The sequence below is a fragment of the Bos javanicus genome, chromosome 5 (assembly GCF_032452875.1).
Source record: "Bos javanicus breed banteng chromosome 5, ARS-OSU_banteng_1.0, whole genome shotgun sequence".
Classification (NCBI taxonomy): Eukaryota; Metazoa; Chordata; class Mammalia; order Artiodactyla; family Bovidae; genus Bos; species Bos javanicus.
The window spans coordinates 93,569,343-93,595,675 of record NC_083872.1 but is presented as its reverse complement, the minus strand read 5'-3'; the positions used below and the strand labels follow the sequence as shown (position 1 = coordinate 93,595,675).

The 26,333-nt window shown below is 38.1% G+C and overlaps 1 long non-coding RNA gene across 2 annotated transcripts in view; it reads right to left on the bottom strand.

Annotated features, from left to right (window-relative positions):
• Positions 1–23,842: 23,842 nt before the first annotated feature.
• LOC133248050 (uncharacterized) overlaps positions 23,843–26,333 on the bottom strand; it is a 29,517-nt gene continuing 27,026 nt past the window's right edge. For both annotated transcript variants that reach the window (XR_009736604.1, XR_009736603.1), the window contains exon 3: positions 23,843–24,260. This is a non-coding gene — a long non-coding RNA (uncharacterized LOC133248050). The remainder of the gene's footprint in view (positions 24,261–26,333) is intronic.

Genomic DNA, 26,333 nt, shown 5'->3' with positions numbered 1-26,333 from the left:
GCATCATCTTTCAGGATTTGGAATAGCTCAACTGGAATTCCATCAGCTCCACCATCTTATTCCATGCAAAAAAAATTAACCCAACCTGAATTAAAGACTGAATGATAAAACTCCTAGAAGAAGACAGTGGCAGTAAGTAAGTTGACATATGTCTTGGCAATGATTTTTTTGAATCTATTACTAAAAATTAAAAGCAACAAAAGCAAAATTTTAAAAGTGCGGTTACAGCAAACTAAAAAGCTCTATAGCAAAGGAAATCATAAACATCATGGAAAGGCAACATATGGAATGGGAAAAATATTTGCAAACCATATCTAGTAGGGGGTTAATAGCAAAAGCACATGAATAAACTATATAACTCAATAGCAAAAAAAATCTAATAAAAAAATTGGCAAAAGATCTTAATAAATACTTTTCCAAACAAGACGTACAGATGACCAACAAGTACATGAAAAGATGTTCAACATCACTAATCATCAGGGAAACACAAATCAAAATCACAATGAAATACTACCTCACCCTTGTTATAATGGTTATTATCCACAAAACAAGAATTAATAAATGTTGGCAAGGTTGTGGAGAAGAGTTTACCATATTGCACTGCTTGTGGGAGTGTAAATTAGTGCAGCCCCTGTGGAAAATGGGATTCCCTGATGTTTCAGTGGTAAAGAATCCACCTGCCAATGCAGGACATGTGGGTTTGATCCCAGGGTCAGGGAAATCCCTTAGAGAAGAAAATGGCAACCTACTCCAGTTTTCTTGCCTGGAGAATCCCAGGGACAGAGGAGCCTTCTGGGCTACAGTTCATGGGGTCATGAAGAGTCAGACATGACTCAGTAACTAAAACAACTGTGAAAAACAGTATGGAGATTGCTCAGAAAATTAAAAATAGAACTACAGTATGATCCAGGGATTCTACTTCTAGGTTTTTTATCTAGGATAAAAGGGAAACAAAAGTACTAACTTGAAAGATGTCTATACCCCCATGTTCATGGAAGCACTATTTGCAATAGCCAAAATGTGAAGGCAACCTAAGTGTCAACTGGTGGATGAATGGATAAAGAAACTGTACACAAGCATACCTCAGTGATATTGTGTGTTCACATCCAGACCACCACAATACAGTGAACACTGCAATAAAATGAGCCATAGGAATTTTCCATTTCTCATTGTACATAAAAGTTATGTTTACACTATTCTGTAGTCTATTCAGTATTCCATAGTATTATGTCTTTTAAAAAGTACATACCTTAAAAAATAATGTTGCCGAAGAAATAAATGGTGCTGATAGATTTGCTTGGTGCAGGATTGACGGCAACACGCACTGTGCAAAAAATGTAGTTATCTGAGAAACACAGTGAAAGGAGGAATATATACACGTACATATGTGTATATATATGAAGGAATATTATTTAACAATAAAAAATAATAGAATCTTGTCATTCTAGACAACATAGATGGACCATATGGACATTATGCTAAAAGAAACAATTTGGACAAAGAAAGGCAAAAACCATATGGCCTTTCTTATATGAGAAATCTAAAATAAATAAATGAATAAATAAATCATCATTATAGATACTGAGAACAGATTAGTGGCTGCCAGAGGTGGGTATTCAGTTATGGATGTAGAAATGCATGAAGGAGATCAAAGCGTAAAAACATAAAGTAAAATATTTAAAAAACACGCAACAAGAGAAACTTTAAATTTTGAGTAGAGAGAAAAAATTTGATCCTTAGTCCCTTGGAATTCATTTGTATGGTCAAAGAGTTGAAAGCTTTCTTGATGTTATTCTTTTAATCCATGTACTAATTAAGAGCCCATGTCTTTCCTAATGATTCAGCTTAGCAATCATGGCCAGTTGAAGTTAAAAATGTTTAATGATTATATTTAATCTTTGATAAGATAAAATAACACTTTGGGTAAGTCAATGTTGTGATGAAGGAATATACTTCATTACATTTTTAAGTATTAATTTTTTTTCATTGTTATCTGGGAGTTGGAATGAAACATACAAATAAGAAGTGAAGGTGAAGAAAGACAGTTGGAATTTTTACTCTTCTATAAGGATGTATAATGAAAAGGTACAAAACTTTTTGATTGAACAGCAGAAAGTCACCTGGCTATTCTCACATTCTACTAGTTTCTAGGACTATGGGGTTTTCATGAGTAGTTCAGTTCAGTTCAGTTGCTCAGTCATGTCTGACTTTTTGCAACCCCATGAACCACAGCATGCCAGGCCTCCCTGTTCATCACCAACTCCCAGAGTTTACCCAAACCCATGTCCACTGAGTCGGTGATGCCATCCAACCATCTCATCCTCTGTCATCCCCTTCTCCTCCTGCCCTCAATCTTTCCCAGCATCAGGGTCTTTTCCAATGAGTCAACTCTTCACATGAGTTGGCCAAAGTATTGGAGTTTCAGCTTCAACATCAGTCCTTCCAAAGAACACCCAGGACTGATGTCCTTTAGGATGGACTGGTTGGATCTCCTTGCAGTCCAAGGGACTCCCAAGAGTCTTCTCCAACACCACAGTTCAAAAGCAAGCTTCGATGTTGTAAAGAGCAATATTACATAGGAACCTGGAATGTTAGGTCCATGAATCAAGGCAAATTGGAAGTGGTCAAACAGGAGATGACAAGAGTGAACATTGATATTCTAAGAATCAGAGAACTAAAATGGACTGGAATGGGTGAATTTAACTCAGATGACTAGTATATCTACAACTATGGGCAGGAATCCCTTAGAAGAAATGGAGTAGCCAGCATAGTCAACAAAAGAGTCTGAAATGCAGTACTTGGATGCAGTCTCAAAAACGACAGAATGATCTGTTTGTTTCCAAGGCAAACCATTCAATATCACGTTAATCCAATTCTATGCCCCAACCAGTAATGCTGAAGAAGCTGAAGTTGAACAGTTCTATGAAGACCTACAAGACCTTCTAGAACTAAAACTCAAAAAAGATGTCCTTTTCATTATAGGGGACTGGAATGCAAAAGTAGGAAGTCAAGAAACACCTGGAGTAACAGGCAAATTTGGCCTTGGAGTACAGAATGAAGCAGGGCAAAGGCTAATAGAGTTCTGCCAAGAGAACGCACTGGTCATAGTGAACACCCTCTTCCAACAATGCAAGAGATGACTCTACACATGGACATCACCAGATGGTTGACACCGAAATCAGATTGATTATATTCTTTGCAACCAAAGATGGAGAAGCTCTATACTTTCAGCAAAACCAAGACCGGGAACTGACTTTGCCAAGAAAATGCACTGGTCGTAACAAATACCCTCTTCCAACAACACAAAAGGAGACTCTATACATGGACATCACCAGATGGTCAACACTGAAATCAGATTGATTATATTCTTTGCAGCCAAAGATGGAGAAGCTCTATACAGTCAGCAAAAACAAGACTGGGAGCAGACTGTGGCTCAGATCATGAACTCCTTATTGCCAAATTCAGACTTAAATTGAAGAAAGTGGGGAAAACCACTAGACCATTCAAGTATGACCTAAATCAAATCCCTTATGACTATACAGTGGAAGTGAGAAATAGATTTAAGGGACTAGATCTGTTAGAGTGCCTGATGAACTATGGACAGAGGTTCATGACATTGTACAGGAGACAGGAATCAAGAACATCTCAAAGAAAAGAAATGCCAAAAAGCAAAATGGCTGTCTCAGGAGGCCTTACAAATAGCTGTGAAAAGAAGGGAAGTGAAAAGCAAAGGAGAAAAGGAAAGAGATACCCATTTGAATGCAGAGTTCCAAAGAATAGCAAGGAGAGATAAGAAAGCCTCCCTCAGTGATCAATGCAAAGAAATAGAGGAAATCAACAGAATGGGAAAGACTAGAGATCTCTTTATGAGGAGATGAGGTTATAATGATTTACTTGGAATTTTATTTTCATATCCATACAACACTGTAGCTGAGTGCATAAATTTCAGGACTGCAAAGGGTCATTGAATACTATCAAATTTATTCTAGTTTTTACAGATGGCAAGTTTAAGAAATGTATTCTAGTTTTTACAGAGGGTGAGTTTACATCAGCGACCTTGACTTTGAACAAAATTTAGAATTTATTATTTTTTAAAAATACTGACTTTTTAGGAAATGAAGTGGTAATCACCAGGCAACATAATGAGTTAAATTAAAATGTCATGGTAGACTACTATCCCCTTTCATGATAGTATTACCAGACAGAGAGAAAAGTAAAAAGTTTCAAACACCGAGGTGTATCTGAAAGGACCCAGGCTCTCTTGAGCCATCTACTTTGTCATTTTATGATCTTTGTCTTTGGATTTTTCTTGTGGGAAGTAAGATGATTATTGCAGAAAAAGTCCTGGAGCCTCTCTTCTGGGAGCACTTCCTTTTCATCAGGAAATTTCCTTCTCAGAAGTTCTAAGCAAATTCTCCTTTAGGTCTTTTAAGCTAGAAATGGTCGCATGTTCATGCTCTAGCTTCAAAACAGTACTGGGAATATGAAAATCTGGAAGGAGAAGACTCTTGAGAGACCCTTGAACTGCAAGGAGATCAAACCAGTTCATCCTAAAGGAAATCAAGCCTGAATATTTGTTGGAAGGACTGATGCTGAAGCTGAAGCTCCAATACTTTGGCCACCTGATGCAAAGAGTCGACTCATTAGGAAAGACCCTGATGCTGGGAAAGATTGAGGGCAGGAGAATAAATGGGCAGCAGAGGATGAGATGGTTAGATGGCATCACTGACTCAATGGACATGAATTTGAGAAAACTCTGGGAAATAGTAGAGGACAGAGGAGACTGGCATGCTTCAGGCTATGGAGTTGCGAAAAGTTGGACACAACTTAATGACTGAAGAACAACTACAAAAGAAGGTGGGCTCTGCCAGCAAGGAAGAAGGAAAGGTAACAGTTGTGTTAATAGAATAATGCTAGTTGGGGTCACAAAGAGTTGGACACAACTGAGCGACTTCACTTTCACTTTCATGCCTTGGAGAAGGGAATGGCAACTCACTCCAGTGTTCTTGCCTGGAGAATCCCAGGGACGGGGTGGGGGTGGGGGTGGGGCCTGGTGGCCTGCAATTTATGGGGTCGCACAGAGTCGGACATGACTGAAGCGACTTAGCAGCAGCAGCAGCAGCAGTTGCTGTGACAAACATAAACAATGTCCAGTGTCTCACATGGGATAGAAGTTTGTTTCTTGCTTGTGCGGAATTCAAAAGAATTATGAGAGCTCAGTTCTTTTTTCAGTTACAGAGAACTAGGCTTCTTCTGTCATCTCATCTAAGTACAACAAATGACTTTTACCTTCACTGTGCTCGTGTGCATCAAGTTAGCTGAAGGGCAAAGAGAATGGGCAAGAATATCTCCCTCTTTAACCTGGCAATCATGTGTACCACATGTAAATTCATTCCATTGATAAGAGGTAGTCATTTGCTCTGTTTACTCTCCACCTAGATGGAAAAGGTTTGAGAAATATAAGACCTGACTAAGCTGAACGTTTAGGCAGCAACCACATTGTGAACAAGAAAGGCATATGTGAGTAGGATAATCAAATAGTTTGATGGTGGAATGATTTCATTTTAAGAGTTCTGATTATGAATACATTATCACCCCAGAGGGATATCACTAATAGGAAATCAAAGGGTATAGCAGCATTTTTACTAATGACTTGTTTGAGGGTATATGATGGCATGCTAATCAAATTTTTAGATATCTTCAAGTTGAGAGGAAAATCTAACATGTTTGTTGAAAGCTCTAGAATCCCACCTCAAGTCTTAAGATAGGAATAAGGGATAAAATTAAGAATAAAATTTCTAGAAATAAATACAAACTCTTATAGTTAGGTCAACATATTCAGTAGTACAATTTAACTGGGCAAATATTTATTTACTTCTAATTATATTCAGGGCATTGTGCTAGGCCAAGTAAGGAATATAGAAAATAAGGGTTAATAAGGAAAATTAACAAACTTGATTGCTTCTGGAAGTGTATGACCAAGATGACGGTTGAATCTAAAATAAATCTTATGTATTCACTCATTTATTCATTAATTTATAACTGAGTTTCCATTTTCTTCCCCTTCAGGGAAGGAGGGTATATGTATAAATGGTTATGATAGAGGGTAGAACATGAGAAATGCTTTTTAAAATGCTGATAAAATTCATGGAGTGAAAGAAAAAAAATTTCTTCCAGCCAAAAGGATAAGGAAAAGATTTGAAGAGCTGAAGTTATCTGAGTTACTTAAAGTTAGATAGACAAGGATATAGTCAAAAGAAAAGAGGTGGGGTTATATTTCAAGAAGGAAGACAAAAACTGTAAAACAGAGATATCAGGAGACTTAAAAACTCTGCTTAGCTGAAGTTTGAGTTGCATGAAAAAAACAGGTAAAAAATAGAACAGGCCATTAAGTTCAGTTCAGTTCAGTTGCTCAGTCATGTCTGACTCTTTGCAACCCCATGAATTGCAGCAGGCCAGGCCTCCCTGTCCATCACAAACTCCCGGAGTCCACCCAAACTCATGTCCATCGAGTCGGTGATGCTATCCAGCCATCTCATCCTCTGTCATCCCCTTCTCCTCCTGCCCCTAATCCCTCCCAGCATCAGGGTCTTTTCCAATGAGTCAACTCTTCTCATCAGGTGGCCAAAGTACTGGAGTTTCAGCTGTAGCATCAGTCCTTCCAAAGAACACCCAGGACTGATCTCCTTTAGAACGGACTGATTGGATCTCCTTGCAGTCCAAGGGACTCTCAAGAGTCTTCTCCAACACCACAGTTCAAAAGCATCAATTCTTCAGCGCTCAGCTTTCTTCACAGTCCAACTCTCACATCCATACATGACCACAGGAAAAACCATAGCTTTGACTAGACGGACCTTTGTTGGCAAAGTAATGTCTCTGCTTTTGAATATGCTATCTAGGTTGGTCATAACTTTCCTTCCAAGGAGCAAGTGTCTTTTAATTTCATGGCTGCAATCACCATCTTCAGTGATTTTGGAGCCCCCCAAAATGAAGTTTGACACCGTTTCCACTGTTTCCCCATCTATGTCCCATTTTGAGATAAAATTGCATGTGATCATCAATGTTTAATTAATTTTTTTTTTTCAGGAGGTAAGCAATCAGCAAATACTTATTACATTTTTACTATTCACACATTAGAAGCTATAATGGTCATGGAGGTTTTACATGTGTGCATATGAGAAATGGTAAACAACAACACAGAACATGGTAACAAATGGTAAACAACAACAGAAAACTTGGAGATAGTTAACTTATAGAAAAGAAAATTAATGATGTGAAGGACTATTATGATGAAGAAGGATTAACCTAACGTCATTCTTTCTTCATGTCTTTTCAAAAGCTCATACACCATTTTGTACCTTGAATGAGGGCAGAGAGTTAGAAATTGCAGGAAGGCTATTTTTGAGGGGAGAGTGTTTGGAGGGGCATCTAATTATCAACAATACTCCCTTAAAATGATAAACCAAATGTGAGAGTGTTTAAATCTAAGTCTGTGACCATTTTCCAGGACAATGTAGGAAGGTGATCCAAAGGTCTTCTGGAAATTGAAATGGAATTTCTAAGGTCTCTGCTCCAACCTAGAGGCACTTTGATATCATAAAATAATGGAACAGTCTTCATTTTTCTCCCTATTTATATAAAAAAATCACCCTCTGAAAGTGTTCACTTAAAATGTAGGATTTATTCTATCCAAAATGATTGATTGAATATGAGCTTCCAGTTGAGACAAGATTCTGTAAAGAGTTAACTGGAACAGCAAAGAAAACCTTTACCAAGTTCTACCTTTAGTCTTTTTCCATAACCAATTAGAAAAAAAACCAAACATTACAAAGTAAAGCAGAAATGTGATAATTAAACCTAAGCTATACAGGACATTTAAAGAATGGAAAACTAGTAAATTATCATTTTTATAAGTCTTTTTAAGAGACCAATATTTGGAATCATTTCATTGTGCCACAATCATTTAAATTCTATGGCTACTTAGTGAAAAGAGGTCATTCACTATTGCTCCAAATCAACAGAAGCTTTAAGCAGTTTCTAAATAGTTGTCCTACAACAGGCTCATGCTTGTCATACTAAGTCTCAATTTTCATTGTGTTATAACTGGCACACATCTTGACTATCAAATATTATTCTCCTAAACTTCCCAACATAAACTCTCCAGTCATATCAATGCTGCCTATTATTCATGCTAATTCCATTTTTGTCTCTCAACATTTTCTTGGAATGTGATTAGTCGCTCAGTCATGTCCAACTCTTTGCGACCCCATGGATTGTAGCCCACCAGGCTCCTCTGTCTGTGGGGATTCTTCAGGAAAGAATACTGGAGTGGGTTGCCATGCCCTCCCCTCCTCCAGGGGATCTTCCCAACCCAAGGATTGAACCCAGACCTCCTGCATGGCAGGTGGATTCTTCACTGTCTGAACCACCTGCTGCTGCTGCTGCTAAGTCGCTTCAGTCGTGTCTGACTCTGTGAGATCCCATAGACGGCAGCCCACCAGGCTCCCCCATCCCTGGGATTCTCCAGGCAAGAACACTGGAGTGGGTTGCCATTTCCTTCTCCAATGCATGAAAGTGAAAAGTGAAAGTGAAGTCGCTCAGTCATGTCCGACCCCCAGCAACCCCATGGACTGCAGCCTACCAGGCTCCTCCATCCATGGGAGTTTCCAGGCAAGGGTACTGGAGTTGGGTGCCATTGCCTTCTCCAGTTTGAACCGCCAGGGAAGCCCAAATCCTCCCTCTTACTTCCTAACTTCAGAATCTGTAAATTTTCCTGAAGTCTTCCTAATTAGCCTGTGTCAGCTCCATTCTTCACTGAGTTTGACATCTCAATATTTAGTCATATCTAAATTTAAGAAAGTTTTTGTTTGATATTGGTTTTAATTTTTCTTCCCAGTCAGAATATATGTTCCACAGTCAGATGACACATCATCCATCAATTCTGCATTCCCTGGAATATGTAGAATGGTACTAGGAAATAAGGCTTCCCAGTTGGCTCAGTGGTAAAGAATCTGCCTGCCAATAAAGAAGATGAGGATTTGTCCCTAGATTAAAAAGTTTCCTTAGAGGAGGAAATGGCAACCCACCCTAGTATTAATGCCTTGAAAATCCCATGGACAGAAGAGTTTGGCAGGCTACAGTCCATGGGGTTGCAAAGAGTCAGATGTGACTTAGCAACTGAGCAGGCATGCCCAAAGAATTAAGTGAATGTCCTAAGAATATTTATGAGGTAGTTGGTTTGCATTGAATTAAATAAGGCCTCTCATATTTTTATTTTACTTTGGAAATAAAGATTGTCATTACACAATAATTTTTATTTTATATATTCTTATTGAACTATTACAGACATAAATTTAAGCAAACTCCAGGAGATAGTGGAGGACTGAGGAGTCTGGTGGGCTACAGTTCATGGGGTCACAAAGAGTCAGAATAACATAGAAGCTGAACAGCAATAACAATTGAACTTTAACAAAAATTTAAGATTTTATTTCTTACAACTTTGTTCCCTTTCCACCTTTATTAATATCTATCTGCCTTTATCTGCTATCATTGTCTGTTATCTTTCTCCACTGTTTCTTCTACAGGGAACTTCCTCATAGAAGAGTAGGTTATGGTCAAAAAGAAAGAGGGGAGGGACATTTTCAAAAAGGAGTATGAGGTATAATAAAATAAATCTGCAAAAGAAGTAATTTTTTAATTGTTAAAAACAGTAACATGCTTACTCATTCTACCTACAACCATGAAAACTATGAAAGTTTTTATGTGTTTGTGTGTATACTGGGGGTGGAGGATCTAAAAACAGAACATGAACTTTTTGCTCAGGTTATACCAGATAAAATTTTTTTAATCATATAATATAAATCAATAATTTGGATATATGTATACATATCACAGAGGATGAGATGGCTGGATGGCATCACCGACTCGATGGACGTGAGTCCAAGTGAACTCCGGGAGTTGTTGATGGACAGGGAGGCCTGGCGTGCTGCAATTCATGGGGTCTCAAAGAGTCGGACACGACTGAGCGACTGAACTAAACTGAACTTATCACTGATTTAGAAACTAACACAACATTGTAAAGCAATCATATTCCAATTTAAAAAACTAAAAAAAAAAAAAAACCACTTGGCTCTCATTTTTGAAATTAAATTTCCATGAATTTAACCTTGCTGCTGTTACATCATTTCTATTTCAAACTCCATTGAATGGGAGTTCAATGGAGACTAGAGCAGCATCTTAATCACTTTGTTTCCAGAGTGAAATAAGTGGTAAAGAACATGCCAATGCAGGAGATGTGGGTTCAATCTCTGGGTCAAGAAGATCCCTTGGAGAAGGAAATGACAACCTACTTCAGTATTCCTGCCTGGGAAAACCCATGGACAGAGTAGCCTGGAAGGCTACAGTCCACAGTGCAGCAAAACAGTCGGAAATGACTTAGTGACTAAACAACAATAAAAATGTATAATCAGATCAGATCAAATCAGTCGCTCAGTCGTGTCCGACTCTTTGCGACCCCATGAATCGCAGCACGCCAGGCCTCCCTGTCCATCACCAACTCCCGGAGTTCACACAGACTCACGGCCATCGAGTTAGCGATGCCATCCAGCCATCTCATCCTCCGTCGTCCCCTTCTCCTCCTGCCCCCAATCCCTCCCAGCATCAGAGTCTTTTCCAATGAGTCAACTCTGCATGAGGTGGCCAAAGTACTGGAGTTTCAGCTTTAGCATCGTTCCTTCCAAAGAAATCCCAGGGCCGATCTCCTTCAGAATAGACTGGTTGGATCTCCTTGCAGTCCAAGAGACTCTCAAGAGTCTTCTCCAACACCACAGTTCAAAAGCATCCTCAGAATAGATATTTGCTGTGTGAGTAGAGTTCATTTTTGCTACGGCTATTCTATTTATTGATTTTCTATATTACATTCTCTTGTTCTATTGATTATTTGGCTTTCTACTATTGGTTTTTTATTTGCATCCCTATCAGGGAAAACAAAACCACCTTGTTCAAAGGTTTTGTGACTACTTAAAAATCAGACTTCTAGGTTTTTCTTTGTAAATTTTTTCTATTTATAGTATCTGACCAGATTGGGAATTTCCTGAGGACAGTATGTGTCTCATTTACTGTTGTATTTCCTGTTCCTGGTTTGGTATCAGGCATAGATAAGGAACTAACCAATAATGGAGAATGAAATAAAGTCTCCATTTTCTCAGTGTTATCACTGAGAATGATAATCAATAGTATCAACTGTTTTACAGTCTGATATGGCTGAGAGTGTTACCCAAAATTTTATAAGGCTTATGGGAAGAACTCTGGACTCTGAAAGGATTTGGGGTTAAAATCCTGGCTCTGACACTAGAAGTTATGTGACATTGACTGAGTTAGCAAACCTCTTTTGTCTTAATTTCTTCAATTGTAAAATAAAACTAATAAAAGCAAAACAGAAAGGAGTACAGCAAGGCTGTATATTGTCAACCTGCTTATTTAACTTATATGCAGAGTACATCATGAGAAATGCGGGCTTAAAGAGTTACAAGCTGGAATCAAGATTGCTGGGAGAAATATTAACAACCTCAGATATGCAGATGATACCATTCTAATGGCAGAAAGTGAACAGGAACTAAAGAGCCTCTTGATGAGGGTGAAAGAAGAGAATGAAAGAGCTGGCTTAAGATTCAACATTCAAAAAACTAAGATGTGATATCCAGTTCCATCTCTTTATGGCAAATACATGGGGAAAAAGTGGAAATGGTGACAGATTTTATTTTCTTGGACTCCAAAACCACTGTGAACAATCACTGCAGCCAGGAAATTAATACTTTTGCTTCTTGGAAGAAAAACTATGACAAACCTAGATAGCATATTAAAAAGCAGAGACACTACTGACAAAGGTCCATATAGTCAAAGCTACAGTTTTTTCAGTAGTCATTTATGGATGTGAGAGTTGGACCATAAAGAAGGCTGAAGTGAAGAATTGATGTTTTTGATGGGATAGTAACAAAGATTAAATAAGTAATGTATGTAAATCTTATACTAATTAATTGCACAGTGTTAGCTATTGTTTCTGTTTTCTTCGTGTAAGATAGAAACAATGCTCAGTACATAATTAATTTATGTACCAGCTCCTGTAATCTTTGCACTTTCTCCATCTCATTGTAATATTATGACTTTTAATACGAAATATATATTTTGTTATCATCCCTGTTCTGACATGGAGGTCCTAAAACCTTTGGAATTTCCTTTAAGTAAGAGGGATAAGACCCAGAGGGTCTTTTGTTGTTTGTAACAAGCCCCTTTCAACCACACCTGAATTTAGGCTAAGGTGGTGACTTTTTAAGTTAAGGTGGTGACTTTTGGAAGCTGCTAAGGATGGGGGATAGTTACCAGGGAAACCAATCCTGTGACTGGAGGGTTGAAACCTTAAGTCCCACACCCAAGGACTGTTGACCAATGATAGACTCAATCATACCTATATAAAAAAATCCTTTGCTGTTGTTGTTTAGTCACTAAGTTGTGCCCAACTCTTGTAGTGCCATGGACTGTAGCCCCCCCAGGCTCCTGTGTCCATGGGATTTCCCAGGCAAGAATACTGGAGTGGGTTGCCATTTCCTACTCCTGGGGACCTTCCTGACTCAGGGATTGAACCCGTGTCTCCTGCATTTCCTTCAATGCAGACAGATTCTTTACTGCTTGAGCCATCATGGAAGCCCTTTTGTATATTCACATAAATTATTACAATACCCACTGAGATCAGAATTATTAGCATCCCAATTTTATAAGTAATGATTTTCACAATTTCTCATAACATCCTGCATTTCTACCACTTATCCCATTCTATCTATACATATTTATATAATTTTTGATGGTTATTTATTGAACTTTTGTCTCACCATTAATCTGTACATTCCAAAAGGGTATAGACCACACTTCCTTTTTTTAAATCAGAGATTCACCAGAACTTAAAAAATTTTTTTTTAATTGGTGGAAAATTGCTTTACAATGTTGTGTTGGTTTCTGCTGTACAACAACACAAAGCAATTCATAATTATATATATCTCCTCCCTCCTGTGCCTTTCTCCCCTCTCTCCATCCCACCCTTCTAAGTTGTCACAGAGTACCAGGCTGTGTTCCCTGTATTATACAGCAACTTCCCACTAACTATTCTACACATGAATGGTGACCCACTCCAGCACTCTTGCCTGGAAAATCCCATGGCCAGAGGAGCCTGGAGGGCTACAGTCGCAAAGAGCTGGACACAACAGAGCTCGCATGTATAGACTGGTAGATATGGGTATATATGTCAATGCTACTTTCTCAATTTGACCCACCCTCACCTTCTCCAACTGTATCCACAAGTCTGTTCGCTACTAAGTTTATCAGTACCATTTTTCTAGATTCCATATATATGCATTAATATATGATATTTTTCTCTTTCTGAATTATTTGACTCTTCCCTAGAAATTTCTATAATTCTTGGCACATAGGATGAATTCCATAAATATATATTGCATTAATGAATGAAATAAGTTAAGAATATATGCAAATTGACATAGCACTAAAGTGGTAGAGCAAGCAAAGTTTCAAATCCAGAGCTGACTCTAGAGCCTATGCTCTTCACAGTCCACTGATTCGCCTGCCTAACACATGTGGCTTCAGGTATACTTGTACTTTACTTCCCTCTCTGGTAGAGGTTCTTTATCTGTTGGACTTGACCTTCCTTTCTGGCCATTTCTTCTCAATCTTCTGTGCATCCCTTCTTGTACCGTTCTATCACACTTTTCTCCTCCTTCTATCACTGGTGTTGGTTTTAGTTTTTGTTTGTTTTATTCATTATGATACTTCATCAATGTCCCTGGCTTCAGTTACATCCTACATCTCTAGCTGTCTTTGGCGGGGGTGGGGCAGGGGGGGGCGGGGGGGGGGGGCCGGCGTCTGACATTTCCTTATGATAAATATCTAATACCTCTATTTGATGCTTCATTTCACATTAGGCTATGTAGAATTGCTCTCCACCTTTGTGAATGGCCCAGCATAACCCCGAGACTTCTCTTCTTTCTTATGATTCCTTTTTCTATATTCTCAGTGCCACTGCTAACTTCAGCCAATTGTTATTTTTCCCACAGTTGACTCTATTGTCCTTACTTGTGTAGACTTCTAAATTTTCTCCCAGTAACCATTTTCCCCCCTCCCAATTTAAACAACTAATTAATGAGTGACTATATGTCTTAGATTTCCCTGCAGTGTCTGGCTGGCTATGAGCTGAGTGAAAAGTGAAAATGAAAGTCACCTGGTAGTGTCTGACTCTGTGCGACCCCAAGGACTATACAGTCTATGGAATTCTCTAGGCCAGAATACTGGAGTGGGTAGCCTTTCCTTTCTCCAGGGGATCTTCCCAACCCAGGGGTTGAACCCAGGTCTCCTGCATTGCAGACAGATACTTTATCAGCTGAGCCATAAAGGGAAGCCTGGCTATGAGCCAAAGCTCAACTGAATAGTCTGTGAGAAGAAATGATGTGTAGAAGTTCTGGATCATGTTTTCTGGGACATATATACTTCCTCTGAGACACTGTTTCCCACTTATGCTGAGAAATAATAAAAAATGCATCAATATCACTTGGATTTCTGCTCCTGTTCTAAATAGCCTGTTTTCTTTTAGATTGTTAGCTGAAAAGAAAACTACTTCTATCTCATTTGGAACACTGCATTTTAGTGTCTTTTATGGCAACCCACTCCAGTACTCTTGCCTGGAAATCCCAAGGACAGAGAAGCCTAGTAGGCTGCAGTCCATTGGGTCTCGAAGAGTCAGACATGACTGAGCGACTTCACTTTCAATTTTCACTTTCATGCACTGGAGAAGGAAATGACAACCCACTCCAGTGTTCTTACTTGGAGAATCCCAGGGGTGGTGGAGCCTGGTGGGCTGCCGTCTATGGGGTTGCACAGAGTCAGACATGACTGAAGCGACTTAGCAGCATAGCCACTTAGGTGATTCCCTGGTGGCTCAGATGGAAAAGATTCTGCCTGTGGTCCAAAAGACCTGAGTTTGATCCCTAGGTTGGGAAGATTTCCTGGGGAAGGGAATGGCAACCCGCTCCAGTATTCTTGCCTGGAGAATTCCATGGACAGAGGAGACAGACAATCCATGGGATTGCATAGAGTCAGACACAACTGAGTGACCCGAGTGACTAACACTCATAGCCATTTATGGGCTTTCATAGCCATTTAGGGGCTTCCCAGGTGGCACTAGTGGTAAAGAACTGCCTGCCAGTATAGGAGATGTAAGAGATGAGTGTTCGATCCCTTGGTTGGGAAGATTCCCTGGAGGAGGAAATGGCAACCTGCTCCAGTATTCTTGTCTGGAGAATCCCATGGACAGAGAAGCCTGGCGGGCTACAGTCCACAGGGTCCCAAAGAGTCAGCCATGACTGAGCAATTGAGCACACACACTTGCATAGCCATTTAGATTGTACCCTAAAAACTTCATAAAATTAGGTTGCCTAATTCCAGTCTGACTCCAATCCATACTCTGATACTTTTAAATAAATGTACTCTTTCAAAAATGCAAATACAGTCAGGCCAATCTCCTGTTTAAACTGTAGAAGTGGCATTTACTTTATTTCCAAATTTTCTAAAATAAGCATATATTGATTTTATAATCATGAGGAAATAAATTAAATAAATCCATTAGTGACTCCCTCAAGCCTTCAAGATAAAGTTCAAGTTGCTTAACAGGGCATAGAAATCCCTTCACGGTTTGCCTTCTGTCGATTTCTAGTCTTAACTTTTCCCTAGCCTCACAGGTCTCCAAGCATGTGAATCTTTCAGTCCCTGGATGGCAATAAGATTTTAGGCACATCTGTGTCTTTTCACCTTCTACTCTCTCTGTCTGGATGTCTTTACATGATTTTCTGCCAAAGTGAAAGTGAAAGTGAAGTTGCTCAGTGTGTCCGACTCTGCGACCCCATGGACTGTAGCCTACCAGGATCCTCCGTCCATGGGATTGTCCAGGCAAGAGTACTGGAGTGGGCTGCCATTTCCTTCTCCAGGGGATCCTCCTGACCCAGGGATTGAACCCGGGTTTCCCGCATTGTAGGTGGACGCTTTACCGTCTGAGCCACGAGGGACCTCCACGTTCTTCTGTCCTTCAAGACTTAGGTTCGGACTCAGGACTAGTATTGTAGCCTCCAAGAAATCTTTCCTAACACCTTAGTGAAGTGAAGTTGCTCAGTCGTGCCAGACTCTTTGCAACCCCATGGACAGTAGCCTGCACCAAGCTCCTCCATCCATGGGGTTTTCCAGGCTAGAGTACTGGAGTGGGTTGCCATTTCCTTCTCCATCATAATGCCTTAGTGTCAGTTTAATGCCTCTCATCTGTCACCAAATCTTGTCTATAACTTTATCAGGAATATTTGACATTAATCTCCCCACTAGATTTTTTCTGTTCTTATACTAAACATTTACTCTCATTTAACCAGATTCTATGTCATTCATGTATATGCCTATGGATGATTAATGTTCAATTTTATTTTTAATTGAATGAAGAGGTCACACTTTTTTTTTTAACCCTAGGGTCAAATGTGACCTTACTGCTGCTGCTGCTGCTGCGTCGCTTTAGTCGTGTCTGACTCTGTGCAACCCCATAGACGGCAGCTCACCAGGCTTTCCCATCCCTGGGATTCTCCAGGCAAGAACACTGGAGTGGGTTGCCATTTCCTTCTCCAATGCATGAAAGTGAAAAGTGAAAGTGAAGTCGCTCAGTCGTGTCTGACTCTAGTGACCCCATGGACTGCAGTCCACCAGGCTTCTCCGTCCATGGGATTTTCTAGGCAAAAGTACTGGAGTGGGGTGCCATTGCCTTCTCTGAGATTTCTACATTTAAGCCCATGACAACTCCTCATAAAGATACAGAATAGTAGGAACATTTAAATTGAAATTTATAATTCATATAATTAGAATCTGATTAGGAACGTATGTTTTCTTTCAATGTCAGCTTTCTCCAAAGACCTTTAAAACTTCAGTGCCTTGGAAGAATTTAAGAAGTTCCTATGAAATATTACTTTTATATTGAAGAGACAACCACTTTCTAAGAAATAAGAGATTGCCTAAAAAGTTTGCAGTGCTTTATATAGCAGATAATTAATAAATGCTGATCAGTACATGAATGGCTTGGCTTTGGTAAATATGGAGTTGATTAAACATTGGAAGACTGAATTTGCAAATATTCTCAAAAGTTAGTGCTAGGGTTCTCAAAACTAAAATAAATAAAATTTAGCAGTTTTTCATATTCTTTAGAAATCTTTTGGTTCTTAGATTTCTTTGGTTAGGAGAGGATCTGAACATATCCCCCAAATGGTAAAATAATTATACTTCTTTTTTAAACATTTATGCCAAAATTATACATTTTCCAACATTTATCTAAAGGAATTAACGTTCCATTATTCATGATTTTTTTGAAATATGATGCTTGATAGATGGACATGTAACTTCATGTGAGTTAAATATAAAACTGCTAGTTATGGGCTGATCTTTTAAAATTAAAAGAAAAATTCCTATTTTGCTAGACCTTTTAGCCTTGTCCTGGGCCAAGTTTATACAGAAGAGCTCAGTAAAATAAGTTATTTTTGTATGATTTACACATTGTCGTTTGTTAAGGAATTGATATAACCACACTGGTATGTTTTCGGCTGCAAATACTTAAGTGTCTATTAGTCGGGGAGGCAATAACACAATCAGAGCCAGTTTCAGAGAGGGTAAAACCTTTACAGTCACAAACAGATGATGTTTAGAAGGTCCTTTGCTTGGCTTAATGCTCTTCAAGCCCCATCTGGAAATTCTTAGTCATTTCTGAACAAAGCACATTTTCATTTGTATTGGGCCCCATACATTATGCAGCCAATCCTAGATATTATATAATTTAAGTGATTCTCCCAATTTTGAACACATGGTTGGGGAATGCAAGGCTAAAATGCCCACTTCTAAGCAGTTACCAATGAACAACACACCTAGAGTCCTGTCTGCCAGTCTCTACTCGCCCAGCTTAGCTGTCAGGAGCAGCACGCAGGTTAAAAGAGAAAGATTCTCCTAAGTGTCAATCCCTCCTGCTGGCTCAAGAGAACAAAGCTGGCAGGCAAAGTGAATCAGATAGCGAACTGTGCACGCCCAAGCTTCAGAATAAAGCCGATAGGTCTAATTTCAGCTTTACCAGCCTTGGTAGTGTTCCTTTAAGTTCACTAAGTAGGATATACATGTAAGTAAGCAGTCTAATGTTTTTGTGATCTTGCTGCTGTGAAAGTATTTAATAATAAGCCTCAGAAGTTGGGAAGTAAGAAGGAAATCTATGATGTCTAATGCCAAGGTGGTGTTCACTGTGTTGAAAGTTGATTAAATTTCCTTTTAACACCCCTTGAAACTGACATTTTGCTGCCGTTTAAATTTTTTCCCTCCAAACTATTTTTTATACCCATGATTTAGAGTGATACACAGCAAAGCAGTGGCTATGAATTGGCTCAAAATGATTCTAGGGATAATGAGCAGAGATTGAAAAAAGTCTGCTCCTGTTCATTTAAGGAAAGTAAAGCTAACTTTATCCTGCAGCTGCGTGCAAGGCAGGGTCAAAGATTTGAGACTGCTCAAATAGTGCCATCCAAATTTGATCAGTTTGAAGTGATAACTAGGTTCCAGAATCCCATAGATTGATAAAAGAAAAAAAATATTTTAATAGATTAGGGCATTCTCAGCTATCAGTTGCAAAATTGCTTGCTATATTCGCATGCTTCCATTTTTAAAGTTACATCTGTTTTAATTGAGCGAGTCTAAATTTATGAATTAATATAGCACACTCCTATATTTGATATCTCAAGTATCTGATTCTCAAAGAGGATTATTTATGTGCATGTGCACATCTATCACAGGCAAAAATGGAAGCCAAACTTGAAACTCTATAAATGGTATTGGTGATGCATTTGTGGACATGTATGATGTAGAACTTTATAATTACTATTTGAATGCTCAAATAATACAAAACAGAATACCTCATAAATGGAGTAACACAGTATCTTCTATATAGACCATCAACTGTGACCATTACGAAAACACTGACCTAGAGCTAATTGTATATACCCTTTTTTCTCCACCTCATTCTATTTTTATTCACATAAATAGTTAAAAAGTGGAAATTTAACAGTCTTTCTTATAAAAAGTGCCTGAAATATTAGCTCCTTATTTTCTTTTGCTTTTGAGTCTGGCTCAATGGTTTTACCTTATTCATATCAATGTCTCCCTTTCATAACATAGTCTAAAACATGATTCTGTGCGGGAAAAATGTGAAGATAAAAGAGCAAAACATTCACTAGATTTTTTAAAAAGTACAAGTACTAACAAACAAGGTTTATTTACATGTAATAATAGAAAGTGAGGAATGATCTTAATTTATGCAGCGATAACATCTCTCCAAAATAAAGAAGTAATGGTATTCAAATAAAGTAATTCTCTATATTAAAAACAGGATAGAACAATATTAAAGAATCACTCAAAGCCTATGATTTACCTTGAATTCCCATCAAGACATGCAATCAGACTCTAGTAATTATAGAGACCTTGGGAATGCTAGTCTCTACTAGGTGACAGGAAATCAAGAATTAGATTGGGATAAGTAAACAGTAATATGAGAAGAAGTTATAGTTGTGTGGTAGGCCTTATTAGAACAAGAGTGGAAAGCCCCTGGCCACGTGAGAATAAGTCAACAAGTCCAATATAGAATCTTCCCAATATTACTTATCATTGTACAATTGTGCTTAGTCACTCAGTCGTGTCTGATTCCTTGTGATCCCATGGACTATAGCCCATCAGGCTCCTCTGTCCATGCAATTTTCCAAGAAAGAATACTGGAGTGGTTTGCCATTCCCTTCTCCAGGATCACTGTGCAGTAAGTGAAAAAATGTGAATATAACTATAAACATGTTTGTAGCCTTTATTAAAGTGTCACCTAAATTTCATGTATTCATATTTAATAATATTCTTATAATACTATTTAAATGAGCCTTAATTATTCTTTGTTTCATGTTTACGTATGACAATTATAAACAAAGGATGATACAAATGAAGACTGGTAACTCAAATACCATGAGTGTCATTGCTATTGCTATCAGTGACACTATTGTCAAAGAAAGTGAAAATGAAAGTCACTCAGCCGTGTCGACTCTTTGCAACCCCATGGACTATGCAGTTCATGGAATTCACCAGGCGAGAATACTGGAGTGGGTAGCCTTCCCCTTCTCCAGGGGGTCTTCCCAACCCAGGAATCAAACCCAGGTCTCCCACATTGCAGGCAGATTCTTTACCAGTTGAGCCACAGGGGAAGCCCACTATTATCAAATATGGTGAACAATTCCTGAAAAATCCCAGGAACTTTCCTGGTCGTCCATCGTTTAAGAATCCACATTCCAATTCAGGGGGCATGAGTTCAATCCCTGGCTGGGAAACTAAGCTCCCACATGCCACAGAGCAATTAAGCCCGTGTGTTGCAACAGCTGAGCCTGCTCTCCACAACTAGAGAGAAGACCATGAGCTGCAACAAAAAATCCTGCATGCTGCAATGAAGACCTGATGCAGCCATAAATAAATGTTCCAAACTGAAGTAAAACTTTCCATAGATTTGCAATATAGTCACATTTCTGGAAAATGTAGTCTGTGTAAAAGCTGCACATGTCAAGAGGTTTCAAGTTCTAGGCTCAGATAATTATAAATAATTCTTCCCTTATATGTATTTCTGATGGCATATTCAAAACCTGAGGAAAAGCTTGAGAAAATATGCTTTATTGTGTGACACTATCCTAGTCATTGTAAGGCCTGTAGCATCCTGGTCCTCACTCATTTAAAGCCAGTGCATTGTGACAAAATCACCCTTTTCAATTTCCAAAATGCCCTCTAGGGGGAGCTACTACCTCCGTCAAAAAACTAGGATCCCAGCTGTTTTTTAAAAAAAAATAGTTTTGTGATAAATAATGTAAGCATACCTTCTAGTGGAGGTATTTACATTTAGATTAAAGTATTATTAGCATTTTAATTTTTTAATTAAAAATTTAGATTATTTTATGCTGACTAATCAAGTATTTGTTCACTTATGAAAACCCAACTTTATTACCAATGAATGTTAAAAAATTTCAAGTAGGAAGTGTTAATACTAACATACTAACTCTTACGACCAGAAGTAGCACAGTAATTGGTTAAACAATATGATTTCAAGTTAGATATCTAGTTCAAGACTCAGAATGATTTTTTACTAGTTGTATGAGCTAATATGAAATATTTAACCATTATAACCTCCAAGCACTTCATCTGGATATAATAAAAGTAATTTACATTGGTGTGTTTTATAGAGGAAATGTAGATTAAAAAAAAAGTACTTAAACATTTATTAGCTAATTGTTATTGCTATAAAAGCAGTTTTAGATTTTCACTATATATTTCTTGATTTTTTTTTTCTTATGAAATAAATAAATATCAGATGATGTTAAATTGCATTAAAAGCTATGGGCACTGTCAAAGCAGGTAATTCAAAAGAAGAGGTAAACTTTGCATTACAACAAAAGAGAGAAGAAAATGTGTCAGACAGAAATAATTTCTTTCTAATTGTTATACATTTTATACAGCAAAGCCTCTGCCTTTTCTTTTAGTGTCATGATTTTGCTGTTCCCAGTCTTGGCTGAGTGATATCACAGCCAAACTCTGCTTTAATCTCCACACCAAGTCATGATTATACTAGCAAAATCATCGGTTACATGAGAACAAGGAAGGGCCTTAACTTCCCTAGATCTTTGCTAGTATTTTTAAAGAGTTTTTGAGTTAGACTGAACACATTTTTTGCCCTCTGCTTTAAAAGTGTCAATTACCAAAATGAAACTTATCAACCAAAATTATATTCCCAGAGTAAAAAACAGAGATATCACTTTGCAAAGGTCCATATAGTCAAAGCTATGGTTTTTCTGATAGTTATGTAGATTTCATAAATCATAGATGTAAGAGCTGGACAATAAAGAAGGCTGAGCACCAAAGAACTGATGCTTTTGAAATGTGGTGCTGGAGAAGACTCTTGAGAGTCCCCTGGACTACAAGGAGATTAAACCAGTCAATTCTGAAAGAAATCAACCTTGAATATTCATTGGAAGGACTGATGCTGAATATGAAGCTCCAATACTCTGGCCACAAGATGTGAAGAGCTGACTTGGAAAAATCTATGGTGCTGGGAAAGATTGAGGGCAGGAGGAGAAGGGGGCAAAAGAGGATGAGATGGTTGGATGGCACCACTGACTCAATGGACATGCATTTGAGCAAACTCTAGGAGATGGGGAAGGACAGCGAAGCCTGGCGTGCTGCAGTTCATAGGGTTGCAAAGAATCAGACATGGCTCAGTTATGGAACAACAAATATGTGGCACATAATGAAGTGTGAATCTATGCCTGTTTCCCCTTTAACCGAGATTATCTAAAAATCTTTCACCAGACAGAATTGTTTAGAGGGTGGAAGTGAAAAAAATGAAATACATTTCCCCAGTCAGAGCTGTTACATAAGAGTCTTCTTTTTCTCAGTCCCCTCTTCTGCCCTTAAGTCACCATAAAGCTGCTGAGCTTCAAGTTGTTCAATATTTAAATCTCATGGATTGGTAATATAGTTAACAGTGTATTCTTTTTAACAAAAATCTAATACAATAGCATTTGAGCATTGCATCAGGGCCATTTATCTCTAAAACTATAATGTTTTATTTACAAACCCTATTCTTTTGACGGGACTATTCCCCTCATAACCTCACCATTTCATATGATTAATAGTTACACTGGGAACAAATTAACTAGTTTGGCCTGAATGTCAATTTTTAAGCAAATCTGTTTGTAGATCTCTCAGTGGGTTTGAGATTATACTATGCATGGAGTTAGGTTAGTGATAGAATCCTGTGGATGGATTTATCAGTCTCTCTTTCTGACCAAGTGAAATATTTGTTGGATGAGAGGGTAGCTTTGTGCCCCTCTCCCTGACTCTACCCAAATTCATTGCCCCTTGTGAAGGGTATGATACCAGTCCCTGACTTTCTCCACCTTTTTCTCAAACTTTGCTCTCCTTCCCTGACCCTTCTAGGCTCTATTTTCCTTATCCTGCTTTACTTCTGTTTTTCATGGTATTTTTAGCACCTGGAAACCTGTATTAACTTATTTATCACTTTATTGTCTGTCTCTTCAATAGAACATCAGGTCCTCTGAGACTGAGGCTTTGTTTTGGTCACTGCTCTAGCTTGTGCCAGGGAAATAGAATACAGTAAATATTTGTTGAAGGAGTGAACAAAGCAAAGGCTTTTCTTGGCGTTTATTAACGTAATTGATTCAGAAATTCTTCTGTTGTTGTTGCCTCAAGTGGTCCAGTCTAAAATTATACTTTAAACAGAGAATAGTAGATCAAATTAGAGATGAACTGAGGAGGAGAATTGTAATGTTATTTAACTCTAAGTGGAAGTCTGGGAATCAAGAAATCTTAAGAGACTAATTGAGGATACTTTTTAAAAGCTTTCAATATCCTCTTTCTGTATCCTAGAGAATGAAGACTGGAGACCCTTGAGAAGTCATGCCTCAACATCTGTATTTCTATCAGACAACTTTTTAAAATAGTAATGTCAATCCTGTTTATGACCAAAGACCCTCCTTCACACTTACATCTCTCCTGGGTGAGCTGGTACAGCTAAGAATCAGTCTACCTGACATTTCCAGAATAGCTAAGGAACAGATTGTTATTTTCCTAACTTAGTAGTTTGTCTATCAATTTATATTCCCAAAGTATTAAATATTATCAGAGGGAAAAATAAAAAAAACAAACAATGCATACTACCACCCACAGGGTACAAGTGGAAAGCTAATAAGCCAGCAGAGAATAGCAGTTACCTATCTATTCTAGGATGTACCTTACCAATTGCAACTTACATGGTCAAAATCAACTGACGTGTTTTATAAGGTAACCACATTTCCCCAGGAGATCTGGAGACTCACACTGTATAAGCGTCCATATAATTTACATATATGTGCATGTCATGCTCAAAAATACTCTTCCCACATTCACATATGTAAAATAAAGTATCCAATAAAATCTTACAGTAGTTGTAGTCGGGTCAAATATTCAGGAAGTCTAGGAGAGGTAAGGGTCAGAATGGTCAGTGGACAATGGACCAGCTTCCTGAGCTCCTTCCTTACATGAGGGACAGTTCCAGAGTAAGCCAGCGAGCACAGCTAGAAAGAAAGAGGATGAGAATTAATACTGCTCTTGAAAAGACTTATGTCTGCTAGTGGGAATGTACTGAACATTAATTGGTTTAAGGCACCATACCAGGTCCCCTAAGAATTGTTTTTGGGATCCTAGATGGTACTAAAGTAGAATTCTGTCTCCACATGGCGGGTCGGTTGTAGAATCTTTCTATAAACGAACTGCTTTTTATTCTTTCCTTTGCTTTCTCCCTCTTCCAAATAATACCAACATATATACTTAATTCAGAAAAGCAAGCTTTGGCGTACAGTTCTTATTAAAGCTTAGAAAAAAGATTACTAGTATATAATTCTGAGGTTCATAATTTCCCCTTAAATAGGCTATAGGTTAATGTGTAAAACCCCCTGTGGATTTTTCCCTTTGTCTAAATAATATCCTGTAATTCAAGCCAATATACTTTACAATAGCATGTTAAAAGCAAATAGGAAGCAGCTTAGCTCTAAATTAAGGTTCCTCCATCAGCATTTCTACTCACTCTAGATATTTTCTGATACAAAGCTTCGGTCTGTCCTTTCACAATGCTATTCTGCAATAGTAAAGCAAGTAACCACAGCTTCATAATGCTAAGCACTCCAGTGGGAAACACAAACAGAGTGCATAAACCAAAGTATTCATTTCATGAGGTTTTATTAAAAGGCTTCACCTCTAAATTGAGCTGTCATACACTGTTGGGAAACTTTTTACCACAGTTTATTTTAACTATGTAAAACATTAAAGGAATGGAATTTCTTCCACTTTTCACAGAACGGGCATGACCTTGCTTACACACTATAAGCAGTCTACACCACATTTAATCAAATTGGCTGGAGAGTAAAATCAGGACATATGTTTTCCTATTTTCCCTAGTTTTCAGAAATAACCCCAACCTCGTTAACATGCTGTAGATTGTCATGTAGACCCGGTAAGTTCTCTGGTGTTCTTACTGAGAAGCTGTACTGCATGATTAAAAGATATCCTCTGGAGGAGAAGGACTTTGGGTAATTTATAAATCATTCATTTGTGACACAGCTTTATACAGCATTTCAAGGAATTGCATTAACTGCTTTTGCAGTTTCCTCAAATGTTGCTTTCAGTTGACAGTGTCATAGGTCATTACCGATTTTTTCCTTATGTAAGCAATACCAACTTTCTATTAAAAATACTAATTTCCACCCTACTACAGTGTCTTTTGAAGTAGGGTGTATATTTTTAAAAAAAATCAAGTTGCTTTGAAATATTAAAGGAATATATTTAACTGAAGGGTTTTCAGACAGGTTGTTTTTCTGTATTCCTGATGACAGAAAGATTTTAGCCTACAAAGTCAATAGTAAATTTTATTAAAGTCATTATTTTCCTGTTACAGGCCTCGTGCTTTAAATAACTACAGCTGACAATGCTGTCTTACATACTGTCATACTGTAAAATGTCCCCTCTTTATTACCACAGGGACAACTCATTTAGAACTTTGAAAGTGTTTTCACATTGGAGTTGCTCATTTGCAGAGCTGGCCTATGGCTGTGTTTAAAGAATGTGGTTGATACTTCTCTTTTCCTCTAAATATTCTAGGGAAAAATATAAACTTGCCAACACAACATTTTTTAGATAAAGATTAATGTCCTTTCTCCATAGATAAAATATATCTCAATCTTTCCAGATTAGTGTGCTCTGACTACTCATGACATTATTTCTCCCATTGGCCCATTGTGTGTAAGAGCAAAGCACTCAACGTGGATATGAAATGTTTTGTTTCAGGAATTGTTTTACTTTCTCCCAAATTACATTCTTTAATGGATGACCCATCCTGTCGGCATCATCTTCTCCATCCACATAATCTTGATGATAGGAATGTATAATGATTAGAAATAGAATAATCATCCAGAAAATACTTTTATGAAAATCAGAAGGAATGTATATCATTTTTGCAATCATGGCATAACATTCTGTTCGTGGAAGCACATTGACTGAAACTGCCCACCCTGGCCAGGCACTGTAGTAACCATCTGCATGAGTTGTTTTATGACAGGAGGTCCTGGTAAGGAATATGGAACTATAAGCCTCCA